This window comes from Sinohyriopsis cumingii, unplaced genomic scaffold (genome assembly GCF_028554795.1).
Source record: "Sinohyriopsis cumingii isolate HCF-2022 unplaced genomic scaffold, ASM2855479v2 utg000646l, whole genome shotgun sequence".
Lineage (NCBI taxonomy): Eukaryota > Metazoa > Mollusca > Bivalvia > Unionida > Unionidae > Sinohyriopsis > Sinohyriopsis cumingii.
This window is the reverse complement of record NW_028315921.1, coordinates 1,060,393-1,086,975: the sequence shown is the minus strand read 5'-3', so window position 1 is coordinate 1,086,975 and position 26,583 is coordinate 1,060,393. Positions and strand designations below refer to the sequence as shown.

At 36.1% G+C, this 26,583-nt stretch overlaps 8 non-coding genes across 8 annotated transcripts; 4 read left to right on the top strand and 4 right to left on the bottom strand.

Annotated features, from left to right (window-relative positions):
- Positions 1 to 365: 365 nt before the first annotated feature.
- Trnam-cau (transfer RNA methionine (anticodon CAU)) lies at positions 366 to 437 on the bottom strand. The gene has a single exon. It is a non-coding gene; the product is annotated as a tRNA-Met (tRNA).
- Positions 438 to 1,155: 718 nt separating this feature from the next.
- Positions 1,156 to 1,237, top strand: Trnas-gcu (transfer RNA serine (anticodon GCU)). Its single transcript has one exon. It is a non-coding gene; the product is annotated as a tRNA-Ser (tRNA).
- Positions 1,238 to 7,878: 6,641 nt separating this feature from the next.
- Positions 7,879 to 7,950, bottom strand: Trnam-cau (transfer RNA methionine (anticodon CAU)). The gene has a single exon. It is a non-coding gene; the product is annotated as a tRNA-Met (tRNA).
- A 718-nt stretch (positions 7,951 to 8,668) lies between these two features.
- On the top strand, positions 8,669 to 8,750 carry Trnas-gcu (transfer RNA serine (anticodon GCU)). Its single transcript has one exon. It is a non-coding gene; the product is annotated as a tRNA-Ser (tRNA).
- Positions 8,751 to 15,397: 6,647 nt separating this feature from the next.
- Positions 15,398 to 15,469, bottom strand: Trnam-cau (transfer RNA methionine (anticodon CAU)). The gene has a single exon. It is a non-coding gene; the product is annotated as a tRNA-Met (tRNA).
- A 718-nt stretch (positions 15,470 to 16,187) lies between these two features.
- On the top strand, positions 16,188 to 16,269 carry Trnas-gcu (transfer RNA serine (anticodon GCU)). Its single transcript has one exon. It is a non-coding gene; the product is annotated as a tRNA-Ser (tRNA).
- Positions 16,270 to 22,916: 6,647 nt separating this feature from the next.
- Positions 22,917 to 22,988, bottom strand: Trnam-cau (transfer RNA methionine (anticodon CAU)). The gene has a single exon. It is a non-coding gene; the product is annotated as a tRNA-Met (tRNA).
- A 718-nt stretch (positions 22,989 to 23,706) lies between these two features.
- On the top strand, positions 23,707 to 23,788 carry Trnas-gcu (transfer RNA serine (anticodon GCU)). The gene has a single exon. It is a non-coding gene; the product is annotated as a tRNA-Ser (tRNA).
- Positions 23,789 to 26,583: the final 2,795 nt, after the last annotated feature.

Below are 26,583 nucleotides of genomic sequence, written 5' to 3'. Positions count from 1 at the left end.
ATGCCGGCGGTGGGGTGGGAAACACGGGGAGGCTTGTCCACCTGATCACTGTCGAACGTTCCAATGCTATATCATTACATGCCACATTGTTTTTCGTTTGACCTTTTGTTATATTTCACTTTAGCTGCATGTACATTTGACATTTTATTATTGCTAGAACGGTGTAGAAGGTCCAAATTCGCACCAAAAAAGCCGTCATTGAAGCGTGAAAAGTAAATTACATTGACCCACATTTTATATATGAAATCAGATACATATTTACTGAATGTGCCTTTTATTTATATTTTTGTGCCTGAAGATAAATGATAATTTGATGTTATGAATTTAAAATTAAAAACAAAAAACAAAAACCAAATAAAAGTGATTAGCAGAGCGTGGTTTCGATCCACGGACCTCTGGGTTATGGGCCCAGCACGCTTCCACTGCGCCACTCTGCTGTTAGTTGTTATTGTTGTTGTTATAGGGTTTAACGCCATTTTTCAGCACAAGATAGGCTATACATGGCGGCCAGTATTAATGGTGGAGGAAGAACCCGGGAAAACCCCGGAAAGAACCACCGACCCACGAGAAGCTACCGGCAAGCTTTCTCACATGTCCACATTGGCCGAGCCCGAGACTCGAACCCACGCAGACAGAGGTGAGATGGCAGTGATCCGTGACGGAGAGCGCTTTAGACCACTCGGCCACTCGGCTCTGCTGTTAGAAAACATTGATTTTTATAACTTTAAAAAAAAATGGAACTGATATTCACTTATCTGATGTAATACTTACCGAAGTGATGAATACAACGAATGTTCGTGCGAGTTTTTTCCCTTGCCTAACAATCCATTGATATGAACATGCTTGCTCACTAAGGGACCGACCATGTATTTGTTTCTGTTTATTGGGTGGGTAGGTGGGTAATGTTGAGTTTTCTCCCAGCCAGGAGAATTGTTTTAATTTACCTGAAGATATATATTTCTTCTTTTAAAGAATATCATGCACTAGGTTCTTTATGTGCACATCAGTTAGAGCTAGGATGGTTCGACGGTTAGAATTTTTTTCTGTCTGAAAAAGACATATATTGAATCGTGAATATCAGACAAAAGTTGTGTGTGGTTTAGGCCAGGTAGCTATAGATCACTCCCTAAATAGTGTACTCATCAAAATACACCGGACGAGGTGGCCGAGTGGTTAAGGCGATGGACTGCTAATCCGTTGGGGTCTCCCCGCGTGGGTTCGAATCCCATCTTCGTCGATATACATTTTATCTGATGTGTAGAACTTTTAGTTATGACTACAAACCGTATTCATCAATATTGTAATGTGATATCGTCACGTCAGAAAGAAAACACGCCTAATGATGTCTCCATGATTTCTTTTTGGTGGTTTGTGTCTTGAATAGACTGACGTTTTGTGCATGTTTGTGACAGGTTTGTGTATTGACCTGTTCCGGCTGCATATTTATAATCGAGTTGTACTTTTTGTGCGTGTGGAACATTTTATCTCCCACAGGAGAAAAAAAACAACAACAACATTTCTTGGCATTGAAATAAAGTCCCAGTAGTGCTAACATGCATGCGGGAAGTGTAGCCAAATATCAATGCCGCGAATCGGCCGATTAGCAGAAACATTTAAGGTTGCGAGCAAGGCAAAAGGGATCAAGCTAAGGTTTGGGAGGGTAAGGGGTGATGTGTTTCCAAAATTCCAAAACGGCACCAAAGCACACGCGTATGTGTCTGTTTACTAGAAGTGTGTGTAATACCCATTAAAACGATGGTCAAATTTTAAGTAACAGGAGACTGTACGTTTGTATACTCGGATAGTCTTGGACAACAATCTAAAATTGCGGTTAATGTTAAGAAGATCAAATAAACTGATGTTATCAGAAGTGTAGAAGAAATGACGGGGAAAATGTTCGTTTATGTAGCTGTCCTTTCACCTGTTCATACTTTAAGTACCTGTGTACCAAACTGATTAAAATCAGATCTCCGCTGTTACCAAATGAAGATCTGACAGCCATCGCTTAGAAGGCATATTCTGGTACCTATGCTATTACCATAATTGCTAATTTTATCAACCAGTCAGATGAGGTCTAATATCTTTGCGTTTTGAGAAAGAGCACCGTGGGTGAAAAGCATGAATGTGTATCGAACGATTTGATTCACTTTCAGATTTTTTGAAAGTTGTATTTCCATTGGCTAATTTAATGGTCACCTGAATGTCATTCTTCAGTGGTCATCGTCAGATCTTCACGTAGGACAGCGGAGATCTGATTTTATCAGATTGGTGTCTATGTTGACCGGGGTATATATATTCCTCTTCATATTCTTTCTAATTTCTACTTATTTCTTCTTCTGAAAGGTACACATGTACATCAAGTATGAACATGTGAACGTAATACCTTCCAGATGTATAGCGCACAAGCAATGGACTCTCTCCAGTTCACTTATATTCTGAGGGCTAGGGTTAAATTAAGTTTCACAATAATACAACGTTCATGGAAGTTTCATGTAAAATATAATTTGTGAGCCGACTAATTCCATACCTGTGTACTCCAATATTAATAAAACCAATAACGTACTTGCAAGTTTATCTTTAACCTCTTTAAGTTCTGTATATAATCTGCTATACTTAGACACGTTAACACCAAAATGTCTACATAACTGCTGTTTCTGGAGCACTCTCAAAATCCAAGAACCATTTTCACTTGTTTCGTTTGTAGTCAGACGACTTTTCGGTGAACACAACGATCTTAGGTTTCTAGAAGTTATATCCAAATGCCGACTTTATGGAGTGCACGTTGCATATAAAACAGTATCTGATCCACTAATACCGTGTGCAACAATTGTGGAGACCAATACGAGTTATAGCACTACCTTGGTAGGTGGTTACAATAGCTGCAATTGATCGGCATAAGAAACACATACATATCGATGATATTGCTATTCGAGAGCTTCATAATTACTGTTTGATAGCAATATTTACGATCACTGGAGATCAAGAGAGAATGGTACTAGGCGAACTATGGAAGTGCAGGATGGACTATATCTTAAATTCCTCCAAATTGCAAAATATTTTGTCATGCATGTACATCATTATGAGATCGATCCTAAAATAACTACATGCAACGAAGAAATTAGGCACTTACTTAAATTAGATAACGTTTGTAATGATGAATAGGTATGTAGAGTGAAATCTATTATTGTTGAGGGAAAGAGTAAAATATTTTAGTGAACAACTCACTTAGTGGATAATGCAAAATATAAAAGTAAGAATTCTCGCTCCTATACAGTACGAAGAGAAAGAAAGAAAGTTTCCAAGAATTGTATAGATGTCAAGACAAAATGATTTTATTTTCTGTAAAATTTACCGCTAAAGATTCATTTGATATCAATACATATGAAGAACTCGAACAACAATGAAGTGACTAAGAAATAAGATTGTTTTGAGGTGTTATACCGAGATTTTAATCCAGTTTGGTGACTGAAAGTGACGCAAATAGCAAATACTTTCCAAATCCTGAAAAATATCAACAAAAACGAGATGTTATTAAGGAATCCATTGATGGCTTTGGCTCACTTGTTTCAAATGAAAATCAAATATTAAAATACGTTTATAAGTTTTATTGTATTTTGTAATTATCGAACACAGTTGATGAGAGTTGTAAAGAATCAGTTTTAATCTTGGTAAATTCATCCATACCTGCTGATGATACGTATTTGAGTAGGGTCATACAAGGGTTGATAAAATACATGCAGCTATAAATATAATGTCTAAAATTAGATATTTTGGTCTGGTTAAATCGATAAGGTAGTTGTATTTTACAACGTTTTAAATTATGAATATGATAATCTGTTAGAGATTTTTTTCTTCTTCAGATCGTTAACAAGGAATCAATTACGTCATGGGCAGTGAGATTTGATACAATATCATTTTTTACAACACCAAGAGCGACTAAAGAAGCTGGAAATATTGGCGAAATATAAGACTATTTAATGTAGATGATACAATTTTGGCGAGGGTTATGGCTCATGGTTTGAAATGGGTATTACCCAAAATTATGCCTCTAATTCAGACATGCTCTGTAGTTTGAAGGGATATTGCTGATACAACATTCACTGTAGGAGATGTCATTGCTATGACCTAGAGGGACAACATCGATGGATATACCTTAACAATTGATAAAAGCAAAGTTTTTGACAGAGTCAAAAGTTTGTCTCATTCACATAAATTTTGGATTTGGTCAAATTTTTATTCAGCCGCTATTAAAGACAGTGTTAAATGCAGTGTGCATCTAACACCATTCTTTCCGATTAAAACTTCTTTCTGATAAGGCTGTTCTCTATCGGTAATGCTATATATAATGCCAGTTGAACGTTAAGGGTGATACTAGAGTGGCAAATGTATTTTTTCTAGTGAGTAAATGTCTCCAAAACAAAATACACTACTCCAAAAGGAAACAGCGGCTGGTTTACGGAAAATCAAGCTACTTGAAAGCGAGTAAAACATTTGTGCTATACATGAACAGAAGTCATACAATTTAGTATCACCTCTGTGTAATAAGTTTCAAATTTAGACAAAGTGTTATTCTAACTGAGCTCCAGCACTAGTTCCCAAAATTAAGATAACGTGATCACAATGTTGAAATTGGAGCTGTCTGCAGAATTCAACCGAGACTGCCTGATGAATTAAATAAAAGTTCCGTTTGTTTTCTTTATTCCCTTTTGAACCATATCCTTTACAATATAAACCAAGTACAATAAATGATTGATTAATAGATTCTTTCTTTGCTAATGTCATGGTTGTACCATCGGCATGTTGAAAGACTTTACTTGTACTGCTAGACAATAGAAATAGAGCAACATTGACATAATAATTTATAATTATAGCGAGCCCTAAATGTTCCGCTTCAAATAAATATAGCATAGTTAGTATAGGGCAACTTTGGAGGACTGAATGTTTAATTGAAAAGGCTTTCATTAAATGCATTTAACACTGTTTCTAATTTCAATATAAACTATTTGTATCCATTAAATAAAGCTGTCACCAAACCCGAATTGTCGTAAAAGAGATACCAGTATGAATGGTTGACTCTGTGAAAAGCTTTTTCGTGATCAGTTTCATCACCTCTTTCTTCACCATCTGCACCCTGTATTACTTCATCAACCTCGTGTTCATCATCTTCTAGAACTTGAATCCCCAATCTGTCTTCCTTTGTGGCAACGTCAGCAATTCGGTAATTAATTTCTTCAATTTAATCATTTAGCATGTAACATCTTTAGGCAGTTGCATTTCTTAAGTCATATTTCCCACATGAACACAAATAAAGAAAATTTCCACAATTGTCAGAGCTTTGCCTTTTGTACTTCCTAGGAACATGACGCTGTTTCCAACAGTTGTGGCACACGAAATGTGTGCAATCTGTCATCATGCGACCCGGGTCAAGACAAAAAGAGCGCACCTTTACTTGATTATCATGCAATAACTTAACGAACTAATGGTCACTTACAGTTTGATGCTTCCGACTGTAGGGCTAAGATTTTATCTCTTTTGGAAAACTGTATTTTACATAATATTACAAATCTATGTTCTTAATCTAAGTAATAGAAAAGATGTAAATCCAGCAAGTATTGTAAAATGTAACAAATACTTTCTCTAGAATACGAAATAAAACATGTAATAACAAATAATAAATATTAAAAAAATAACAAACAATCAAAATTAAATATCCAAAACAAAAATGCGTCACGTCTGTCACAAGATTTCTAGGGTAGTATCTATCCTGAATGGGAGATAGGAATTCCACTCCGTATTCTCTTATCTTGATACCGATCTCTTCGTCGGAAACGTGTGCAAGTAAGAGAGGTATTGACACAATAATAGTGTCAGAATATGAGGAAGTACAGTCATAGTTATCACTGTCAATTCCACTTTAGATTATACTCTTTATTTGGCAACGTAACCTCATACAAATTTGAAACTTTCGGCACAACTACATAGAAAGACATTTTGTTTTTTCGTTGATTGATTGGATCGTGACAGTTGTTATGTCCCAAGCATAGGTAGGGCGTATTTCTAAAGCTAGTCACATGATCACATCTATTCATTCCGCGCTGACGTAGATTTCTTGTGACCAGAGATTCATACTCCAAAACTCTCTTCAGTCAGTTTGTCTTTCGATGTCAATGCGTCTCACAAACAACTGAATATCCAATTTGCCGTAATTATAGACAGGGTAGCTTGAATCGAACAACACATTGCAGATAGCTCTCGATCGGATTATGCAAAGTCACATATTGTTTCATTGAGAAAGACACATTTCCTTGTTTAAAATAATCCGATATCGAGTAGTAGAAAATAATTGATACATCTTATTTATGACAATGATATATGGGCGTGTTTGGGATTTAAGGCAGTCATAAAGTCTAGTACACCCCGGTAAAACATTTTATGGAAACAACAACACTAACCTCTTAGCTGCATTAGTTGACTACCTAATCAATTGTTTATAATGAACGTTCTAGTTCCATTAGTTGCCTCCCTTGATTCGACAAAAGAAAAACGATTGACCCCCTCCTGCAACAATTGAATAAATGGCGAATCCGAAAGGAGGATTGCGTTTTACTAAGGAGCATATATCAGATGGGACTTTCACAACCAAATGTGCCATTCTTCTTAATTTATTATTATTATTATTATTATTATTATTATTATTATTATACCCTTGATAACTGTTTATCTACTGTTCTAAATATGAAGTTGAAAGGGACTTATTTTTCATGTCCTTAAATAAGCAGCACTTAAACGTCCTCCATATGTTTCACAGACAAATGTTTTTGTGCATGGGAACAAATTTGATATAATGTCAACATGAATATCGATGTTTCTGGCTGTATTTGAACAACCTCTCATTTTAAATTCTGATAATTCATGTGGTTGGAAAATATTCATGTTCACATAACTTATAAATTCAGGAATTGTTTGTGTTTAGGACGTTGTTTGTGAATCAAATCCTGAGATCAAAGCGAAAAATACAGAAAACTTACAATTGTATAATAGAAAGTATACCTTTAGAATGACACAAAAGAATCAAACCCCACCGTGACCAATTGAAGAAATACTATGTATCCCAAAATTGATAGCAAATTGTATGACCTCTATTCATATACACCACAATTATTTTACAGGCTCATCTAAAGTTTAATTTTCGAGAACCAGCCTCCGTTTCCTTCCGGAGCAGGATATCAAGTTTGGAAACATGTAATCACTGGAAATGTGTAAATTTGCCTTTTAAGAGCAGATATTGTATGGATTAACGAAAAATTGAAACAAAATAAATTCCATTTTTAATATGGCAATGTCATGTCAGAGGTCAAAACTTTTCGGCACTTTTGGGTGGGATCGCAGGGGTGGTTCAGTATGTATTTTTCACAGGGAGCGCAAAGAAGACCGCAAGCTGACTGTGGGATTTAGCAGCTAGTGAGGGCCAGGGAGACAAACACTCATTTTTGTCTTGGGGTGGGGAAGGGTGATGCCGGCGGTGGGGTGGGAAACACGGGGAGGCTTGTCCACCTGATCACTGTCGAACGTTCCAATGCTATATCATTACATGCCACATTGTTTTTCGTTTGACCTTTTGTTATATTTCACTTTAGCTGCATGTACATTTGACATTTTATTATTGCTAGAACGGTGTAGAAGGTCCAAATTCGCACCAAAAAAGCCGTCATTGAAGCGTGAAAAGTAAATTACATTGACCCACATTTTATATATGAAATCAGATACATATTTACTGAATGTGCCTTTTATTTATATTTTTGTGCCTGAAGATAAATGATAATTTGATGTTATGAATTTAAAATTAAAAACAAAAAACAAAAACCAAATAAAAGTGATTAGCAGAGCGTGGTTTCGATCCACGGACCTCTGGGTTATGGGCCCAGCACGCTTCCACTGCGCCACTCTGCTGTTAGTTGTTATTGTTGTTGTTATAGGGTTTAACGCCATTTTTCAGCACAAGATAGGCTATACATGGCGGCCAGTATTAATGGTGGAGGAAGAACCCGGGAAAACCCCGGAAAGAACCACCGACCCACGAGAAGCTACCGGCAAGCTTTCTCACATGTCCACATTGGCCGAGCCCGAGACTCGAACCCACGCAGACAGAGGTGAGATGGCAGTGATCCGTGACGGAGAGCGCTTTAGACCACTCGGCCACTCGGCTCTGCTGTTAGAAAACATTGATTTTTATAACTTTAAAAAAAAATGGAACTGATATTCACTTATCTGATGTAATACTTACCGAAGTGATGAATACAACGAATGTTCGTGCGAGTTTTTTCCCTTGCCTAACAATCCATTGATATGAACATGCTTGCTCACTAAGGGACCGACCATGTATTTGTTTCTGTTTATTGGGTGGGTAGGTGGGTAATGTTGAGTTTTCTCCCAGCCAGGAGAATTGTTTTAATTTACCTGAAGATATATATTTCTTCTTTTAAAGAATATCATGCACTAGGTTCTTTATGTGCACATCAGTTAGAGCTAGGATGGTTCGACGGTTAGAATTTTTTTCTGTCTGAAAAAGACATATATTGAATCGTGAATATCAGACAAAAGTTGTGTGTGGTTTAGGCCAGGTAGCTATAGATCACTCCCTAAATAGTGTACTCATCAAAATACACCGGACGAGGTGGCCGAGTGGTTAAGGCGATGGACTGCTAATCCATTGGGGTCTCCCCGCGTGGGTTCGAATCCCATCTTCGTCGATATACATTTTATCTGATGTGTAGAACTTTTAGTTATGACTACAAACCGTATTCATCAATATTGTAATGTGATATCGTCACGTCAGAAAGAAAACACGCCTAATGATGTCTCCATGATTTCTTTTTGGTGGTTTGTGTCTTGAATAGACTGACGTTTTGTGCATGTTTGTGACAGGTTTGTGTATTGACCTGTTCCGGCTGCATATTTATAATCGAGTTGTACTTTTTGTGCGTGTGGAACATTTTATCTCCCACAGGAGAAAAAAAACAACAACAATATTTCTTGGCATTGAAATAAAGTCCCAGTAGTGCTAACATGCATGCGGGAAGTGTAGCCAAATATCAATGCCGCGAATCGGCCGATTAGCAGAAACATTTAAGGTTGCGAGCAAGGCAAAAGGGATCAAGCTAAGGTTTGGGAGGGTAAGGGGTGATGTGTTTCCAAAATTCCAAAACGGCACCAAAGCACACGCGTATGTGTCTGTTTACTAGAAGTGTGTGTAATACCCATTAAAACGATGGTCAAATTTTAAGTAACAGGAGACTGTACGTTTGTATACTCGGATAGTCTTGGACAACAATCTAAAATTGCGGTTAATGTTAAGAAGATCAAATAAACTGATGTTATCAGAAGTGTAGAAGAAATGACGGGGAAAATGTTCGTTTATGTAGCTGTCCTTTCACCTGTTCATACTTTAAGTACCTGTGTACCAAACTGATTAAAATCAGATCTCCGCTGTTACCAAATGAAGATCTGACAGCCATCGCTTAGAAGGCATATTCTGGTACCTATGCTATTACCATAATTGCTAATTTTATCAACCAGTCAGATGAGGTCTAATATCTTTGCGTTTTGAGAAAGAGCACCGTGGGTGAAAAGCATGAATGTGTATCGAACGATTTGATTCACTTTCAGATTTTTTGAAAGTTGTATTTCCATTGGCTAATTTAATGGTCACCTGAATGTCATTCTTCAGTGGTCATCGTCAGATCTTCACGTAGGACAGCGGAGATCTGATTTTATCAGATTGGTGTCTATGTTGACCGGGGTATATATATTCCTCTTCATATTCTTTCTAATTACTACTTATTTCTTCTTCTGAAAGGTACACATGTACATCAAGTATGAACATGTGAACGTAATACCTTCCAGATGTATAGCGCACAAGCAATGGACTCTCTCCAGTTCACTTATATTCTGAGGGCTAGGGTTAAATTAAGTTTCACAATAATACAACGTTCATGGAAGTTTCATGTAAAATATAATTTGTGAGCCGACTAATTCCATACCTGTGTACTCCAATATTAATAAAACCAATAACGTACTTGCAAGTTTATCTTTAACCTCTTTAAGTTCTGTATATAATCTGCTATACTTAGACACGTTAACACCAAAATGTCTACATAACTGCTGTTTCTGGAGCACTCTCAAAATCCAAGAACCATTTTCACTTGTTTCGTTTGTAGTCAGACGACTTTTCGGTGAACACAACGATCTTAGGTTTCTAGAAGTTATATCCAAATGCCGACTTTATGGAGTGCACGTTGCATATAAAACAGTATCTGATCCACTAATACCGTGTGCAACAATTGTGGAGACCAATACGAGTTATAGCACTACCTTGGTAGGTGGTTACAATAGCTGCAATTGATCGGCATAAGAAACACATACATATCGATGATATTGCTATTCGAGAGCTTCATAATTACTGTTTGATAGCAATATTTACGATCACTGGAGATCAAGAGAGAATGGTACTAGGCGAACTATGGAAGTGCAGGATGGACTATATCTTAAATTCCTCCAAATTGCAAAATATTTTGTCATGCATGTACATCATTATGAGATCGATCCTAAAATAACTACATGCAACGAAGAAATTAGGCACTTACTTAAATTAGATAACGTTTGTAATGATGAATAGGTATGTAGAGTGAAATCTATTATTGTTGAGGGAAAGAGTAAAATATTTTAGTGAACAACTCACTTAGTGGATAATGCAAAATATAAAAGTAAGAATTCTCGCTCCTATACAGTACGAAGAGAAAGAAAGAAAGTTTCCAAGAATTGTATAGATGTCAAGACAAAATGATTTTATTTTCTGTAAAATTTACCGCTAAAGATTCATTTGATATCAATACATATGAAGAACTCGAACAACAATGAAGTGACTAAGAAATAAGATTGTTTTGAGGTGTTATACCGAGATTTTAATCCAGTTTGGTGACTGAAAGTGACGCAAATAGCAAATACTTTCCAAATCCTGAAAAATATCAACAAAAACGAGATGTTATTAAGGAATCCATTGATGGCTTTGGCTCACTTGTTTCAAATGAAAATCAAATATTAAAATACGTTTATAAGTTTTATTGTATTTTGTAATTATCGAACACAGTTGATGAGAGTTGTAAAGAATCAGTTTTAATCTTGGTAAATTCATCCATACCTGCTGATGATACGTATTTGAGTAGGGTCATACAAGGGTTGATAAAATACATGCAGCTATAAATATAATGTCTAAAATTAGATATTTTGGTCTGGTTAAATCGATAAGGTAGTTGTATTTTACAACGTTTTAAATTATGAATATGATAATCTGTTAGAGATTTTTTTCTTCTTCAGATCGTTAACAAGGAATCAATTACGTCATGGGCAGTGAGATTTGATACAATATCATTTTTTACAACACCAAGAGCGACTAAAGAAGCTGGAAATATTGGCGAAATATAAGACTATTTAATGTAGATGATACAATTTTGGCGAGGGTTATGGCTCATGGTTTGAAATGGGTATTACCCAAAATTATGCCTCTAATTCAGACATGCTCTGTAGTTTGAAGGGATATTGCTGATACAACATTCACTGTAGGAGATGTCATTGCTATGACCTAGAGGGACAACATCGATGGATATACCTTAACAATTGATAAAAGCAAAGTTTTTGACAGAGTCAAAAGTTTGTCTCATTCACATAAATTTTGGATTTGGTCAAATTTTTATTCAGCCGCTATTAAAGACAGTGTTAAATGCAGTGTGCATCTAACACCATTCTTTCCGATTAAAACTTCTTTCTGATAAGGCTGTTCTCTATCGGTAATGCTATATATAATGCCAGTTGAACGTTAAGGGTGATACTAGAGTGGCAAATGTATTTTTTCTAGTGAGTAAATGTCTCCAAAACAAAATACACTACTCCAAAAGGAAACAGCGGCTGGTTTACGGAAAATCAAGCTACTTGAAAGCGAGTAAAACATTTGTGCTATACATGAACAGAAGTCATACAATTTAGTATCACCTCTGTGTAATAAGTTTCAAATTTAGACAAAGTGTTATTCTAACTGAGCTCCAGCACTAGTTCCCAAAATTAAGATAACGTGATCACAATGTTGAAATTGGAGCTGTCTGCAGAATTCAACCGAGACTGCCTGATGAATTAAATAAAAGTTCCGTTTGTTTTCTTTATTCCCTTTTGAACCATATCCTTTACAATATAAACCAAGTACAATAAATGATTGATTAATAGATTCTTTCTTTGCTAATGTCATGGTTGTACCATCGGCATGTTGAAAGACTTTACTTGTACTGCTAGACAATAGAAATAGAGCAACATTGACATAATAATTTATAATTATAGCGAGCCCTAAATGTTCCGCTTCAAATAAATATAGCATAGTTAGTATAGGGCAACTTTGGAGGACTGAATGTTTAATTGAAAAGGCTTTCATTAAATGCATTTAACACTGTTTCTAATTTCAATATAAACTATTTGTATCCATTAAATAAAGCTGTCACCAAACCCGAATTGTCGTAAAAGAGATACCAGTATGAATGGTTGACTCTGTGAAAAGCTTTTTCGTGATCAGTTTCATCACCTCTTTCTTCACCATCTGCACCCTGTATTACTTCATCAACCTCGTGTTCATCATCTTCTAGAACTTGAATCCCCAATCTGTCTTCCTTTGTGGCAACGTCAGCAATTCGGTAATTAATTTCTTCAATTTAATCATTTAGCATGTAACATCTTTAGGCAGTTGCATTTCTTAAGTCATATTTCCCACATGAACACAAATAAAGAAAATTTCCACAATTGTCAGAGCTTTGCCTTTTGTACTTCCTAGGAACATGACGCTGTTTCCAACAGTTGTGGCACACGAAATGTGTGCAATCTGTCATCATGCGACCCGGGTCAAGACAAAAAGAGCGCACCTTTACTTGATTATCATGCAATAACTTAACGAACTAATGGTCACTTACAGTTTGATGCTTCCGACTGTAGGGCTAAGATTTTATCTCTTTTGGAAAACTGTATTTTACATAATATTACAAATCTATGTTCTTAATCTAAGTAATAGAAAAGATGTAAATCCAGCAAGTATTGTAAAATGTAACAAATACTTTCTCTAGAATACGAAATAAAACATGTAATAACAAATAATAAATATTAAAAAAATAACAAACAATCAAAATTAAATATCCAAAACAAAAATGCGTCACGTCTGTCACAAGATTTCTAGGGTAGTATCTATCCTGAATGGGAGATAGGAATTCCACTCCGTATTCTCTTATCTTGATACCGATCTCTTCGTCGGAAACGTGTGCAAGTAAGAGAGGTATTGACACAATAATAGTGTCAGAATATGAGGAAGTACAGTCATAGTTATCACTGTCAATTCCACTTTAGATTATACTCTTTATTTGGCAACGTAACCTCATACAAATTTGAAACTTTCGGCACAACTACATAGAAAGACATTTTGTTTTTTCGTTGATTGATTGGATCGTGACAGTTGTTATGTCCCAAGCATAGGTAGGGCGTATTTCTAAAGCTAGTCACATGATCACATCTATTCATTCCGCGCTGACGTAGATTTCTTGTGACCAGAGATTCATACTCCAAAACTCTCTTCAGTCAGTTTGTCTTTCGATGTCAATGCGTCTCACAAACAACTGAATATCCAATTTGCCGTAATTATAGACAGGGTAGCTTGAATCGAACAACACATTGCAGATAGCTCTCGATCGGATTATGCAAAGTCACATATTGTTTCATTGAGAAAGACACATTTCCTTGTTTAAAATAATCCGATATCGAGTAGTAGAAAATAATTGATACATCTTATTTATGACAATGATATATGGGCGTGTTTGGGATTTAAGGCAGTCATAAAGTCTAGTACACCCCGGTAAAACATTTTATGGAAACAACAACACTAACCTCTTAGCTGCATTAGTTGACTACCTAATCAATTGTTTATAATGAACGTTCTAGTTCCATTAGTTGCCTCCCTTGATTCGACAAAAGAAAAACGATTGACCCCCTCCTGCAACAATTGAATAAATGGCGAATCCGAAAGGAGGATTGCGTTTTACTAAGGAGCATATATCAGATGGGACTTTCACAACCAAATGTGCCATTCTTCTTAATTTATTATTATTATTATTATTATTATTATTATTATTATTATTATTATACCCTTGATAACTGTTTATCTACTGTTCTAAATATGAAGTTGAAAGGGACTTATTTTTCATGTCCTTAAATAAGCAGCACTTAAACGTCCTCCATATGTTTCACAGACAAATGTTTTTGTGCATGGGAACAAATTTGATATAATGTCAACATGAATATCGATGTTTCTGGCTGTATTTGAACAACCTCTCATTTTAAATTCTGATAATTCATGTGGTTGGAAAATATTCATGTTCACATAACTTATAAATTCAGGAATTGTTTGTGTTTAGGACGTTGTTTGTGAATCAAATCCTGAGATCAAAGCGAAAAATACAGAAAACTTACAATTGTATAATAGAAAGTATACCTTTAGAATGACACAAAAGAATCAAACCCCACCGTGACCAATTGAAGAAATACTATGTATCCCAAAATTGATAGCAAATTGTATGACCTCTATTCATATACACCACAATTATTTTACAGGCTCATCTAAAGTTTAATTTTCGAGAACCAGCCTCCGTTTCCTTCCGGAGCAGGATATCAAGTTTGGAAACATGTAATCACTGGAAATGTGTAAATTTGCCTTTTAAGAGCAGATATTGTATGGATTAACGAAAAATTGAAACAAAATAAATTCCATTTTTAATATGGCAATGTCATGTCAGAGGTCAAAACTTTTCGGCACTTTTGGGTGGGATCGCAGGGGTGGTTCAGTATGTATTTTTCACAGGGAGCGCAAAGAAGACCGCAAGCTGACTGTGGGATTTAGCAGCTAGTGAGGGCCAGGGAGACAAACACTCATTTTTGTCTTGGGGTGGGGAAGGGTGATGCCGGCGGTGGGGTGGGAAACACGGGGAGGCTTGTCCACCTGATCACTGTCGAACGTTCCAATGCTATATCATTACATGCCACATTGTTTTTCGTTTGACCTTTTGTTATATTTCACTTTAGCTGCATGTACATTTGACATTTTATTATTGCTAGAACGGTGTAGAAGGTCCAAATTCGCACCAAAAAAGCCGTCATTGAAGCGTGAAAAGTAAATTACATTGACCCACATTTTATATATGAAATCAGATACATATTTACTGAATGTGCCTTTTATTTATATTTTTGTGCCTGAAGATAAATGATAATTTGATGTTATGAATTTAAAATTAAAAACAAAAAACAAAAACCAAATAAAAGTGATTAGCAGAGCGTGGTTTCGATCCACGGACCTCTGGGTTATGGGCCCAGCACGCTTCCACTGCGCCACTCTGCTGTTAGTTGTTATTGTTGTTGTTATAGGGTTTAACGCCATTTTTCAGCACAAGATAGGCTATACATGGCGGCCAGTATTAATGGTGGAGGAAGAACCCGGGAAAACCCCGGAAAGAACCACCGACCCACGAGAAGCTACCGGCAAGCTTTCTCACATGTCCACATTGGCCGAGCCCGAGACTCGAACCCACGCAGACAGAGGTGAGATGGCAGTGATCCGTGACGGAGAGCGCTTTAGACCACTCGGCCACTCGGCTCTGCTGTTAGAAAACATTGATTTTTATAACTTTAAAAAAAAATGGAACTGATATTCACTTATCTGATGTAATACTTACCGAAGTGATGAATACAACGAATGTTCGTGCGAGTTTTTTCCCTTGCCTAACAATCCATTGATATGAACATGCTTGCTCACTAAGGGACCGACCATGTATTTGTTTCTGTTTATTGGGTGGGTAGGTGGGTAATGTTGAGTTTTCTCCCAGCCAGGAGAATTGTTTTAATTTACCTGAAGATATATATTTCTTCTTTTAAAGAATATCATGCACTAGGTTCTTTATGTGCACATCAGTTAGAGCTAGGATGGTTCGACGGTTAGAATTTTTTTCTGTCTGAAAAAGACATATATTGAATCGTGAATATCAGACAAAAGTTGTGTGTGGTTTAGGCCAGGTAGCTATAGATCACTCCCTAAATAGTGTACTCATCAAAATACACCGGACGAGGTGGCCGAGTGGTTAAGGCGATGGACTGCTAATCCATTGGGGTCTCCCCGCGTGGGTTCGAATCCCATCTTCGTCGATATACATTTTATCTGATGTGTAGAACTTTTAGTTATGACTACAAACCGTATTCATCAATATTGTAATGTGATATCGTCACGTCAGAAAGAAAACACGCCTAATGATGTCTCCATGATTTCTTTTTGGTGGTTTGTGTCTTGAATAGACTGACGTTTTGTGCATGTTTGTGACAGGTTTGTGTATTGACCTGTTCCGGCTGCATATTTATAATCGAGTTGTACTTTTTGTGCGTGTGGAACATTTTATCTCCCACAGGAGAAAAAAAACAACAACAATATTTCTTGGCATTGAAATAAAGTCCCAGTAGTGCTAACATGCATGCGGGAAGTGTAGCCAAATATCAATGCCGCGAATCGGCCGATTAGCAGAAACATTTAAGGTTGCGAGCAAGGCAAAAGGGATCAAGCTAAGGTTTGGGAGGGTAAGGGGTGATGTGTTTCCAAAATTCCAAAACGGCACCAAAGCACACGCGTATGTGTCTGTTTACTAGAAGTGTGTGTAATACCCATTAAAACGATGGTCAAATTTTAAGTAACAGGAGACTGTACGTTTGTATACTCGGATAGTCTTGGACAACAATCTAAAATTGCGGTTAATGTTAAGAAGATCAAATAAACTGATGTTATCAGAAGTGTAGAAGAAATGACGGGGAAAATGTTCGTTTATGTAGCTGTCCTTTCACCTGTTCATACTTTAAGTACCTGTGTACCAAACTGATTAAAATCAGATCTCCGCTGTTACCAAATGAAGATCTGACAGCCATCGCTTAGAAGGCATATTCTGGTACCTATGCTATTACCATAATTGCTAATTTTATCAACCAGTCAGATGAGGTCTAATATCTTTGCGTTTTGAGAAAGAGCACCGTGGGTGAAAAGCATGAATGTGTATCGAACGATTTGATTCACTTTCAGATTTTTTGAAAGTTGTATTTCCATTGGCTAATTTAATGGTCACCTGAATGTCATTCTTCAGTGGTCATCGTCAGATCTTCACGTAGGACAGCGGAGATCTGATTTTATCAGATTGGTGTCTATGTTGACCGGGGTATATATATTCCTCTTCATATTCTTTCTAATTACTACTTATTTCTTCTTCTGAAAGGTACACAGGTACATCAAGTATGAACATGTGAACGTAATACCTTCCAGATGTATAGCGCACAAGCAATGGACTCTCTCCAGTTCACTTATATTCTGAGGGCTAGGGTTAAATTAAGTTTCACAATAATACAACGTTCATGGAAGTTTCATGTAAAATATAATTTGTGAGCCGACTAATTCCATACCTGTGTACTCCAATATTAATAAAACCAATAACGTACTTGCAAGTTTATCTTTAACCTCTTTAAGTTCTGTATATAATCTGCTATACTTAGACACGTTAACACCAAAATGTCTACATAACTGCTGTTTCTGGAGCACTCTCAAAATCCAAGAACCATTTTCACTTGTTTCGTTTGTAGTCAGACGACTTTTCGGTGAACACAACGATCTTAGGTTTCTAGAAGTTATATCCAAATGCCGACTTTATGGAGTGCACGTTGCATATAAAACAGTATCTGATCCACTAATACCGTGTGCAACAATTGTGGAGACCAATACGAGTTATAGCACTACCTTGGTAGGTGGTTACAATAGCTGCAATTGATCGGCATAAGAAACACATACATATCGATGATATTGCTATTCGAGAGCTTCATAATTACTGTTTGATAGCAATATTTACGATCACTGGAGATCAAGAGAGAATGGTACTAGGCGAACTATGGAAGTGCAGGATGGACTATATCTTAAATTCCTCCAAATTGCAAAATATTTTGTCATGCATGTACATCATTATGAGATCGATCCTAAAATAACTACATGCAACGAAGAAATTAGGCACTTACTTAAATTAGATAACGTTTGTAATGATGAATAGGTATGTAGAGTGAAATCTATTATTGTTGAGGGAAAGAGTAAAATATTTTAGTGAACAACTCACTTAGTGGATAATGCAAAATATAAAAGTAAGAATTCTCGCTCCTATACAGTACGAAGAGAAAGAAAGAAAGTTTCCAAGAATTGTATAGATGTCAAGACAAAATGATTTTATTTTCTGTAAAATTTACCGCTAAAGATTCATTTGATATCAATACATATGAAGAACTCGAACAACAATGAAGTGACTAAGAAATAAGATTGTTTTGAGGTGTTATACCGAGATTTTAATCCAGTTTGGTGACTGAAAGTGACGCAAATAGCAAATACTTTCCAAATCCTGAAAAATATCAACAAAAACGAGATGTTATTAAGGAATCCATTGATGGCTTTGGCTCACTTGTTTCAAATGAAAATCAAATATTAAAATACGTTTATAAGTTTTATTGTATTTTGTAATTATCGAACACAGTTGATGAGAGTTGTAAAGAATCAGTTTTAATCTTGGTAAATTCATCCATACCTGCTGATGATACGTATTTGAGTAGGGTCATACAAGGGTTGATAAAATACATGCAGCTATAAATATAATGTCTAAAATTAGATATTTTGGTCTGGTTAAATCGATAAGGTAGTTGTATTTTACAACGTTTTAAATTATGAATATGATAATCTGTTAGAGATTTTTTTCTTCTTCAGATCGTTAACAAGGAATCAATTACGTCATGGGCAGTGAGATTTGATACAATATCATTTTTTACAACACCAAGAGCGACTAAAGAAGCTGGAAATATTGGCGAAATATAAGACTATTTAATGTAGATGATACAATTTTGGCGAGGGTTATGGCTCATGGTTTGAAATGGGTATTACCCAAAATTATGCCTCTAATTCAGACATGCTCTGTAGTTTGAAGGGATATTGCTGATACAACATTCACTGTAGGAGATGTCATTGCTATGACCTAGAGGGACAACATCGATGGATATACCTTAACAATTGATAAAAGCAAAGTTTTTGACAGAGTCAAAAGTTTGTCTCATTCACATAAATTTTGGATTTGGTCAAATTTTTATTCAGCCGCTATTAAAGACAGTGTTAAATGCAGTGTGCATCTAACACCATTCTTTCCGATTAAAACTTCTTTCTGATAAGGCTGTTCTCTATCGGTAATGCTATATATAATGCCAGTTGAACGTTAAGGGTGATACTAGAGTGGCAAATGTATTTTTTCTAGTGAGTAAATGTCTCCAAAACAAAATACACTACTCCAAAAGGAAACAGCGGCTGGTTTACGGAAAATCAAGCTACTTGAAAGCGAGTAAAACATTTGTGCTATACATGAACAGAAGTCATACAATTTAGTATCACCTCTGTGTAATAAGTTTCAAATTTAGACAAAGTGTTATTCTAACTGAGCTCCAGCACTAGTTCCCAAAATTAAGATAACGTGATCACAATGTTGAAATTGGAGCTGTCTGCAGAATTCAACCGAGACTGCCTGATGAATTAAATAAAAGTTCCGTTTGTTTTCTTTATTCCCTTTTGAACCATATCCTTTACAATATAAACCAAGTACAATAAATGATTGATTAATAGATTCTTTCTTTGCTAATGTCATGGTTGTACCATCGGCATGTTGAAAGACTTTACTTGTACTGCTAGACAATAGAAATAGAGCAACATTGACATAATAATTTATAATTATAGCGAGCCCTAAATGTTCCGCTTCAAATAAATATAGCATAGTTAGTATAGGGCAACTTTGGAGGACTGAATGTTTAATTGAAAAGGCTTTCATTAAATGCATTTAACACTGTTTCTAATTTCAATATAAACTATTTGTATCCATTAAATAAAGCTGTCACCAAACCCGAATTGTCGTAAAAGAGATACCAGTATGAATGGTTGACTCTGTGAAAAGCTTTTTCGTGATCAGTTTCATCACCTCTTTCTTCACCATCTGCACCCTGTATTACTTCATCAACCTCGTGTTCATCATCTTCTAGAACTTGAATCCCCAATCTGTCTTCCTTTGTGGCAACGTCAGCAATTCGGTAATTAATTTCTTCAATTTAATCATTTAGCATGTAACATCTTTAGGCAGTTGCATTTCTTAAGTCATATTTCCCACATGAACACAAATAAAGAAAATTTCCACAATTGTCAGAGCTTTGCCTTTTGTACTTCCTAGGAACATGACGCTGTTTCCAACAGTTGTGGCACACGAAATGTGTGCAATCTGTCATCATGCGACCCGGGTCAAGACAAAAAGAGCGCACCTTTACTTGATTATCATGCAATAACTTAACGAACTAATGGTCACTTACAGTTTGATGCTTCCGACTGTAGGGCTAAGATTTTATCTCTTTTGGAAAACTGTATTTTACATAATATTACAAATCTATGTTCTTAATCTAAGTAATAGAAAAGATGTAAATCCAGCAAGTATTGTAAAATGTAACAAATACTTTCTCTAGAATACGAAATAAAACATGTAATAACAAATAATAAATATTAAAAAAATAACAAACAATCAAAATTAAATATCCAAAACAAAAATGCGTCACGTCTGTCACAAGATTTCTAGGGTAGTATCTATCCTGAATGGGAGATAGGAATTCCACTCCGTATTCTCTTATCTTGATACCGATCTCTTCGTCGGAAACGTGTGCAAGTAAGAGAGGTATTGACACAATAATAGTGTCAGAATATGAGGAAGTACAGTCATAGTTATCACTGTCAATTCCACTTTAGATTATACTCTTTATTTGGCAACGTAACCTCATACAAATTTGAAACTTTCGGCACAACTACATAGAAAGACATTTTGTTTTTTCGTTGATTGATTGGATCGTGACAGTTGTTATGTCCCAAGCATAGGTAGGGCGTATTTCTAAAGCTAGTCACATGATCACATCTATTCATTCCGCGCTGACGTAGATTTCTTGTGACCAGAGATTCATACTCCAAAACTCTCTTCAGTCAGTTTGTCTTTCGATGTCAATGCGTCTCACAAACAACTGAATATCCAATTTGCCGTAATTATAGACAGGGTAGCTTGAATCGAACAACACATTGCAGATAGCTCTCGATCGGATTATGCAAAGTCACATATTGTTTCATTGAGAAAGACACATTTCCTTGTTTAAAATAATCCGATATCGAGTAGTAGAAAATAATTGATACATCTTATTTATGACAATGATATATGGGCGTGTTTGGGATTTAAGGCAGTCATAAAGTCTAGTACACCCCGGTAAAACATTTTATGGAAACAACAACACTAACCTCTTAGCTGCATTAGTTGACTACCTAATCAATTGTTTATAATGAACGTTCTAGTTCCATTAGTTGCCTCCCTTGATTCGACAAAAGAAAAACGATTGACCCCCTCCTGCAACAATTGAATAAATGGCGAATCCGAAAGGAGGATTGCGTTTTACTAAGGAGCATATATCAGATGGGACTTTCACAACCAAATGTGCCATTCTTCTTAATTTATTATTATTATTATTATTATTATTATTATTATTATTATTATTATACCCTTGATAACTGTTTATCTACTGTTCTAAATATGAAGTTGAAAGGGACTTATTTTTCATGTCCTTAAATAAGCAGCACTTAAACGTCCTCCATATGTTTCACAGACAAATGTTTTTGTGCATGGGAACAAATTTGATATAATGTCAACATGAATATCGATGTTTCTGGCTGTATTTGAACAACCTCTCATTTTAAATTCTGATAATTCATGTGGTTGGAAAATATTCATGTTCACATAACTTATAAATTCAGGAATTGTTTGTGTTTAGGACGTTGTTTGTGAATCAAATCCTGAGATCAAAGCGAAAAATACAGAAAACTTACAATTGTATAATAGAAAGTATACCTTTAGAATGACACAAAAGAATCAAACCCCACCGTGACCAATTGAAGAAATACTATGTATCCCAAAATTGATAGCAAATTGTATGACCTCTATTCATATACACCACAATTATTTTACAGGCTCATCTAAAGTTTAATTTTCGAGAACCAGCCTCCGTTTCCTTCCGGAGCAGGATATCAAGTTTGGAAACATGTAATCACTGGAAATGTGTAAATTTGCCTTTTAAGAGCAGATATTGTATGGATTAACGAAAAATTGAAACAAAATAAATTCCATTTTTAATATGGCAATGTCATGTCAGAGGTCAAAACTTTTCGGCACTTTTGGGTGGGATCGCAGGGGTGGTTCAGTATGTATTTTTCACAGGGAGCGCAAAGAAGACCGCAAGCTGACTGTGGGATTTAGCAGCTAGTGAGGGCCAGGGAGACAAACACTCATTTTTGTCTTGGGGTGGGGAAGGGTGATGCCGGCGGTGGGGTGGGAAACACGGGGAGGCTTGTCCACCTGATCACTGTCGAACGTTCCAATGCTATATCATTACATGCCACATTGTTTTTCGTTTGACCTTTTGTTATATTTCACTTTAGCTGCATGTACATTTGACATTTTATTATTGCTAGAACGGTGTAGAAGGTCCAAATTCGCACCAAAAAAGCCGTCATTGAAGCGTGAAAAGTAAATTACATTGACCCACATTTTATATATGAAATCAGATACATATTTACTGAATGTGCCTTTTATTTATATTTTTGTGCCTGAAGATAAATGATAATTTGATGTTATGAATTTAAAATTAAAAACAAAAAACAAAAACCAAATAAAAGTGATTAGCAGAGCGTGGTTTCGATCCACGGACCTCTGGGTTATGGGCCCAGCACGCTTCCACTGCGCCACTCTGCTGTTAGTTGTTATTGTTGTTGTTATAGGGTTTAACGCCATTTTTCAGCACAAGATAGGCTATACATGGCGGCCAGTATTAATGGTGGAGGAAGAACCCGGGAAAACCCCGGAAAGAACCACCGACCCACGAGAAGCTACCGGCAAGCTTTCTCACATGTCCACATTGGCCGAGCCCGAGACTCGAACCCACGCAGACAGAGGTGAGATGGCAGTGATCCGTGACGGAGAGCGCTTTAGACCACTCGGCCACTCGGCTCTGCTGTTAGAAAACATTGATTTTTATAACTTTAAAAAAAAATGGAACTGATATTCACTTATCTGATGTAATACTTACCGAAGTGATGAATACAACGAATGTTCGTGTGAGTTTTTTCCCTTGCCTAACAATCCATTGATATGAACATGCTTGCTCACTAAGGGACCGACCATGTATTTGTTTCTGTTTATTGGGTGGGTAGGTGGGTAATGTTGAGTTTTCTCCCAGCCAGGAGAATTGTTTTAATTTACCTGAAGATATATATTTCTTCTTTTAAAGAATATCATGCACTAGGTTCTTTATGTGCACATCAGTTAGAGCTAGGATGGTTCGACGGTTAGAATTTTTTTCTGTCTGAAAAAGACATATATTGAATCGTGAATATCAGACAAAAGTTGTGTGTGGTTTAGGCCAGGTAGCTATAGATCACTCCCTAAATAGTGTACTCATCAAAATACACCGGACGAGGTGGCCGAGTGGTTAAGGCGATGGACTGCTAATCCATTGGGGTCTCCCAGCGTGGGTTCGAATCCCATCTTCGTCGATATACATTTTATCTGATGTGTAGAACTTTTAGTTATGACTACAAACCGTATTCATCAATATTGTAATGTGATATCGTCACGTCAGAAAGAAAACACGCCTAATGATGTCTCCATGATTTCTTTTTGGTGGTTTGTGTCTTGAATAGACTGACGTTTTGTGCATGTTTGTGACAGGTTTGTGTATTGACCTGTTCCGGCTGCATATTTATAATCGAGTTGTACTTTTTGTGCGTGTGGAACATTTTATCTCCCACAGGAGAAAAAAAACAACAACAATATTTCTTGGCATTGAAATAAAGTCCCAGTAGTGCTAACATGCATGCGGGAAGTGTAGCCAAATATCAATGCCGCGAATCGGCCGATTAGCAGAAACATTTAAGGTTGCGAGCAAGGCAAAAGGGATCAAGCTAAGGTTTGGGAGGGTAAGGGGTGATGTGTTTCCAAAATTCCAAAACGGCACCAAAGCACACGCGTATGTGTCTGTTTACTAGAAGTGTGTGTAATACCCATTAAAACGATGGTCAAATTTTAAGTAACAGGAGACTGTACGTTTGTATACTCGGATAGTCTTGGACAACAATCTAAAATTGCGGTTAATGTTAAGAAGATCAAATAAACTGATGTTATCAGAAGTGTAGAAGAAATGACGGGGAAAATGTTCGTTTATGTAGCTGTCCTTTCACCTGTTCATACTTTAAGTACCTGTGTACCAAACTGATTAAAATCAGATCTCCGCTGTTACCAAATGAAGATCTGACAGCCATCGCTTAGAAGGCATATTCTGGTACCTATGCTATTACCATAATTGCTAATTTTATCAACCAGTCAGATGAGGTCTAATATCTTTGCGTTTTGAGAAAGAGCACCGTGGGTGAAAAGCATGAATGTGTATCGAACGATTTGATTCACTTTCAGATTTTTTGAAAGTTGTATTTCCATTGGCTAATTTAATGGTCACCTGAATGTCATTCTTCAGTGGTCATCGTCAGATCTTCACGTAGGACAGCGGAGATCTGATTTTATCAGATTGGTGTCTATGTTGACCGGGGTATATATATTCCTCTTCATATTCTTTCTAATTACTACTTATTTCTTCTTCTGAAAGGTACACAGGTACATCAAGTATGAACATGTGAACGTAATACCTTCCAGATGTATAGCGCACAAGCAATGGACTCTCTCCAGTTCACTTATATTCTGAGGGCTAGGGTTAAATTAAGTTTCACAATAATACAACGTTCATGGAAGTTTCATGTAAAATATAATTTGTGAGCCGACTAATTCCATACCTGTGTACTCCAATATTAATAAAACCAATAACGTACTTGCAAGTTTATCTTTAACCTCTTTAAGTTCTGTATATAATCTGCTATACTTAGACACGTTAACACCAAAATGTCTACATAACTGCTGTTTCTGGAGCACTCTCAAAATCCAAGAACCATTTTCACTTGTTTCGTTTGTAGTCAGACGACTTTTCGGTGAACACAACGATCTTAGGTTTCTAGAAGTTATATCCAAATGCCGACTTTATGGAGTGCACGTTGCATATAAAACAGTATCTGATCCACTAATACCGTGTGCAACAATTGTGGAGACCAATACGAGTTATAGCACTACCTTGGTAGGTGGTTACAATAGCTGCAATTGATCGGCATAAGAAACACATACATATCGATGATATTGCTATTCGAGAGCTTCATAATTACTGTTTGATAGCAATATTTACGATCACTGGAGATCAAGAGAGAATGGTACTAGGCGAACTATGGAAGTGCAGGATGGACTATATCTTAAATTCCTCCAAATTGCAAAATATTTTGTCATGCATGTACATCATTATGAGATCGATCCTAAAATAACTACATGCAACGAAGAAATTAGGCACTTACTTAAATTAGATAACGTTTGTAATGATGAATAGGTATGTAGAGTGAAATCTATTATTGTTGAGGGAAAGAGTAAAATATTTTAGTGAACAACTCACTTAGTGGATAATGCAAAATATAAAAGTAAGAATTCTCGCTCCTATACAGTACGAAGAGAAAGAAAGAAAGTTTCCAAGAATTGTATAGATGTCAAGACAAAATGATTTTATTTTCTGTAAAATTTACCGCTAAAGATTCATTTGATATCAATACATATGAAGAACTCGAACAACAATGAAGTGACTAAGAAATAAGATTGTTTTGAGGTGTTATACCGAGATTTTAATCCAGTTTGGTGACTGAAAGTGACGCAAATAGCAAATACTTTCCAAATCCTGAAAAATATCAACAAAAACGAGATGTTATTAAGGAATCCATTGATGGCTTTGGCTCACTTGTTTCAAATGAAAATCAAATATTAAAATACGTTTATAAGTTTTATTGTATTTTGTAATTATCGAACACAGTTGATGAGAGTTGTAAAGAATCAGTTTTAATCTTGGTAAATTCATCCATACCTGCTGATGATACGTATTTGAGTAGGGTCATACAAGGGTTGATAAAATACATGCAGCTATAAATATAATGTCTAAAATTAGATATTTTGGTCTGGTTAAATCGATAAGGTAGTTGTATTTTACAACGTTTTAAATTATGAATATGATAATCTGTTAGAGATTTTTTTCTTCTTCAGATCGTTAACAAGGAATCAATTACGTCATGGGCAGTGAGATTTGATACAATATCATTTTTTACAACACCAAGAGCGACTAAAGAAGCTGGAAATATTGGCGAAATATAAGACTATTTAATGTAGATGATACAATTTTGGCGAGGGTTATGGCTCATGGTTTGAAATGGGTATT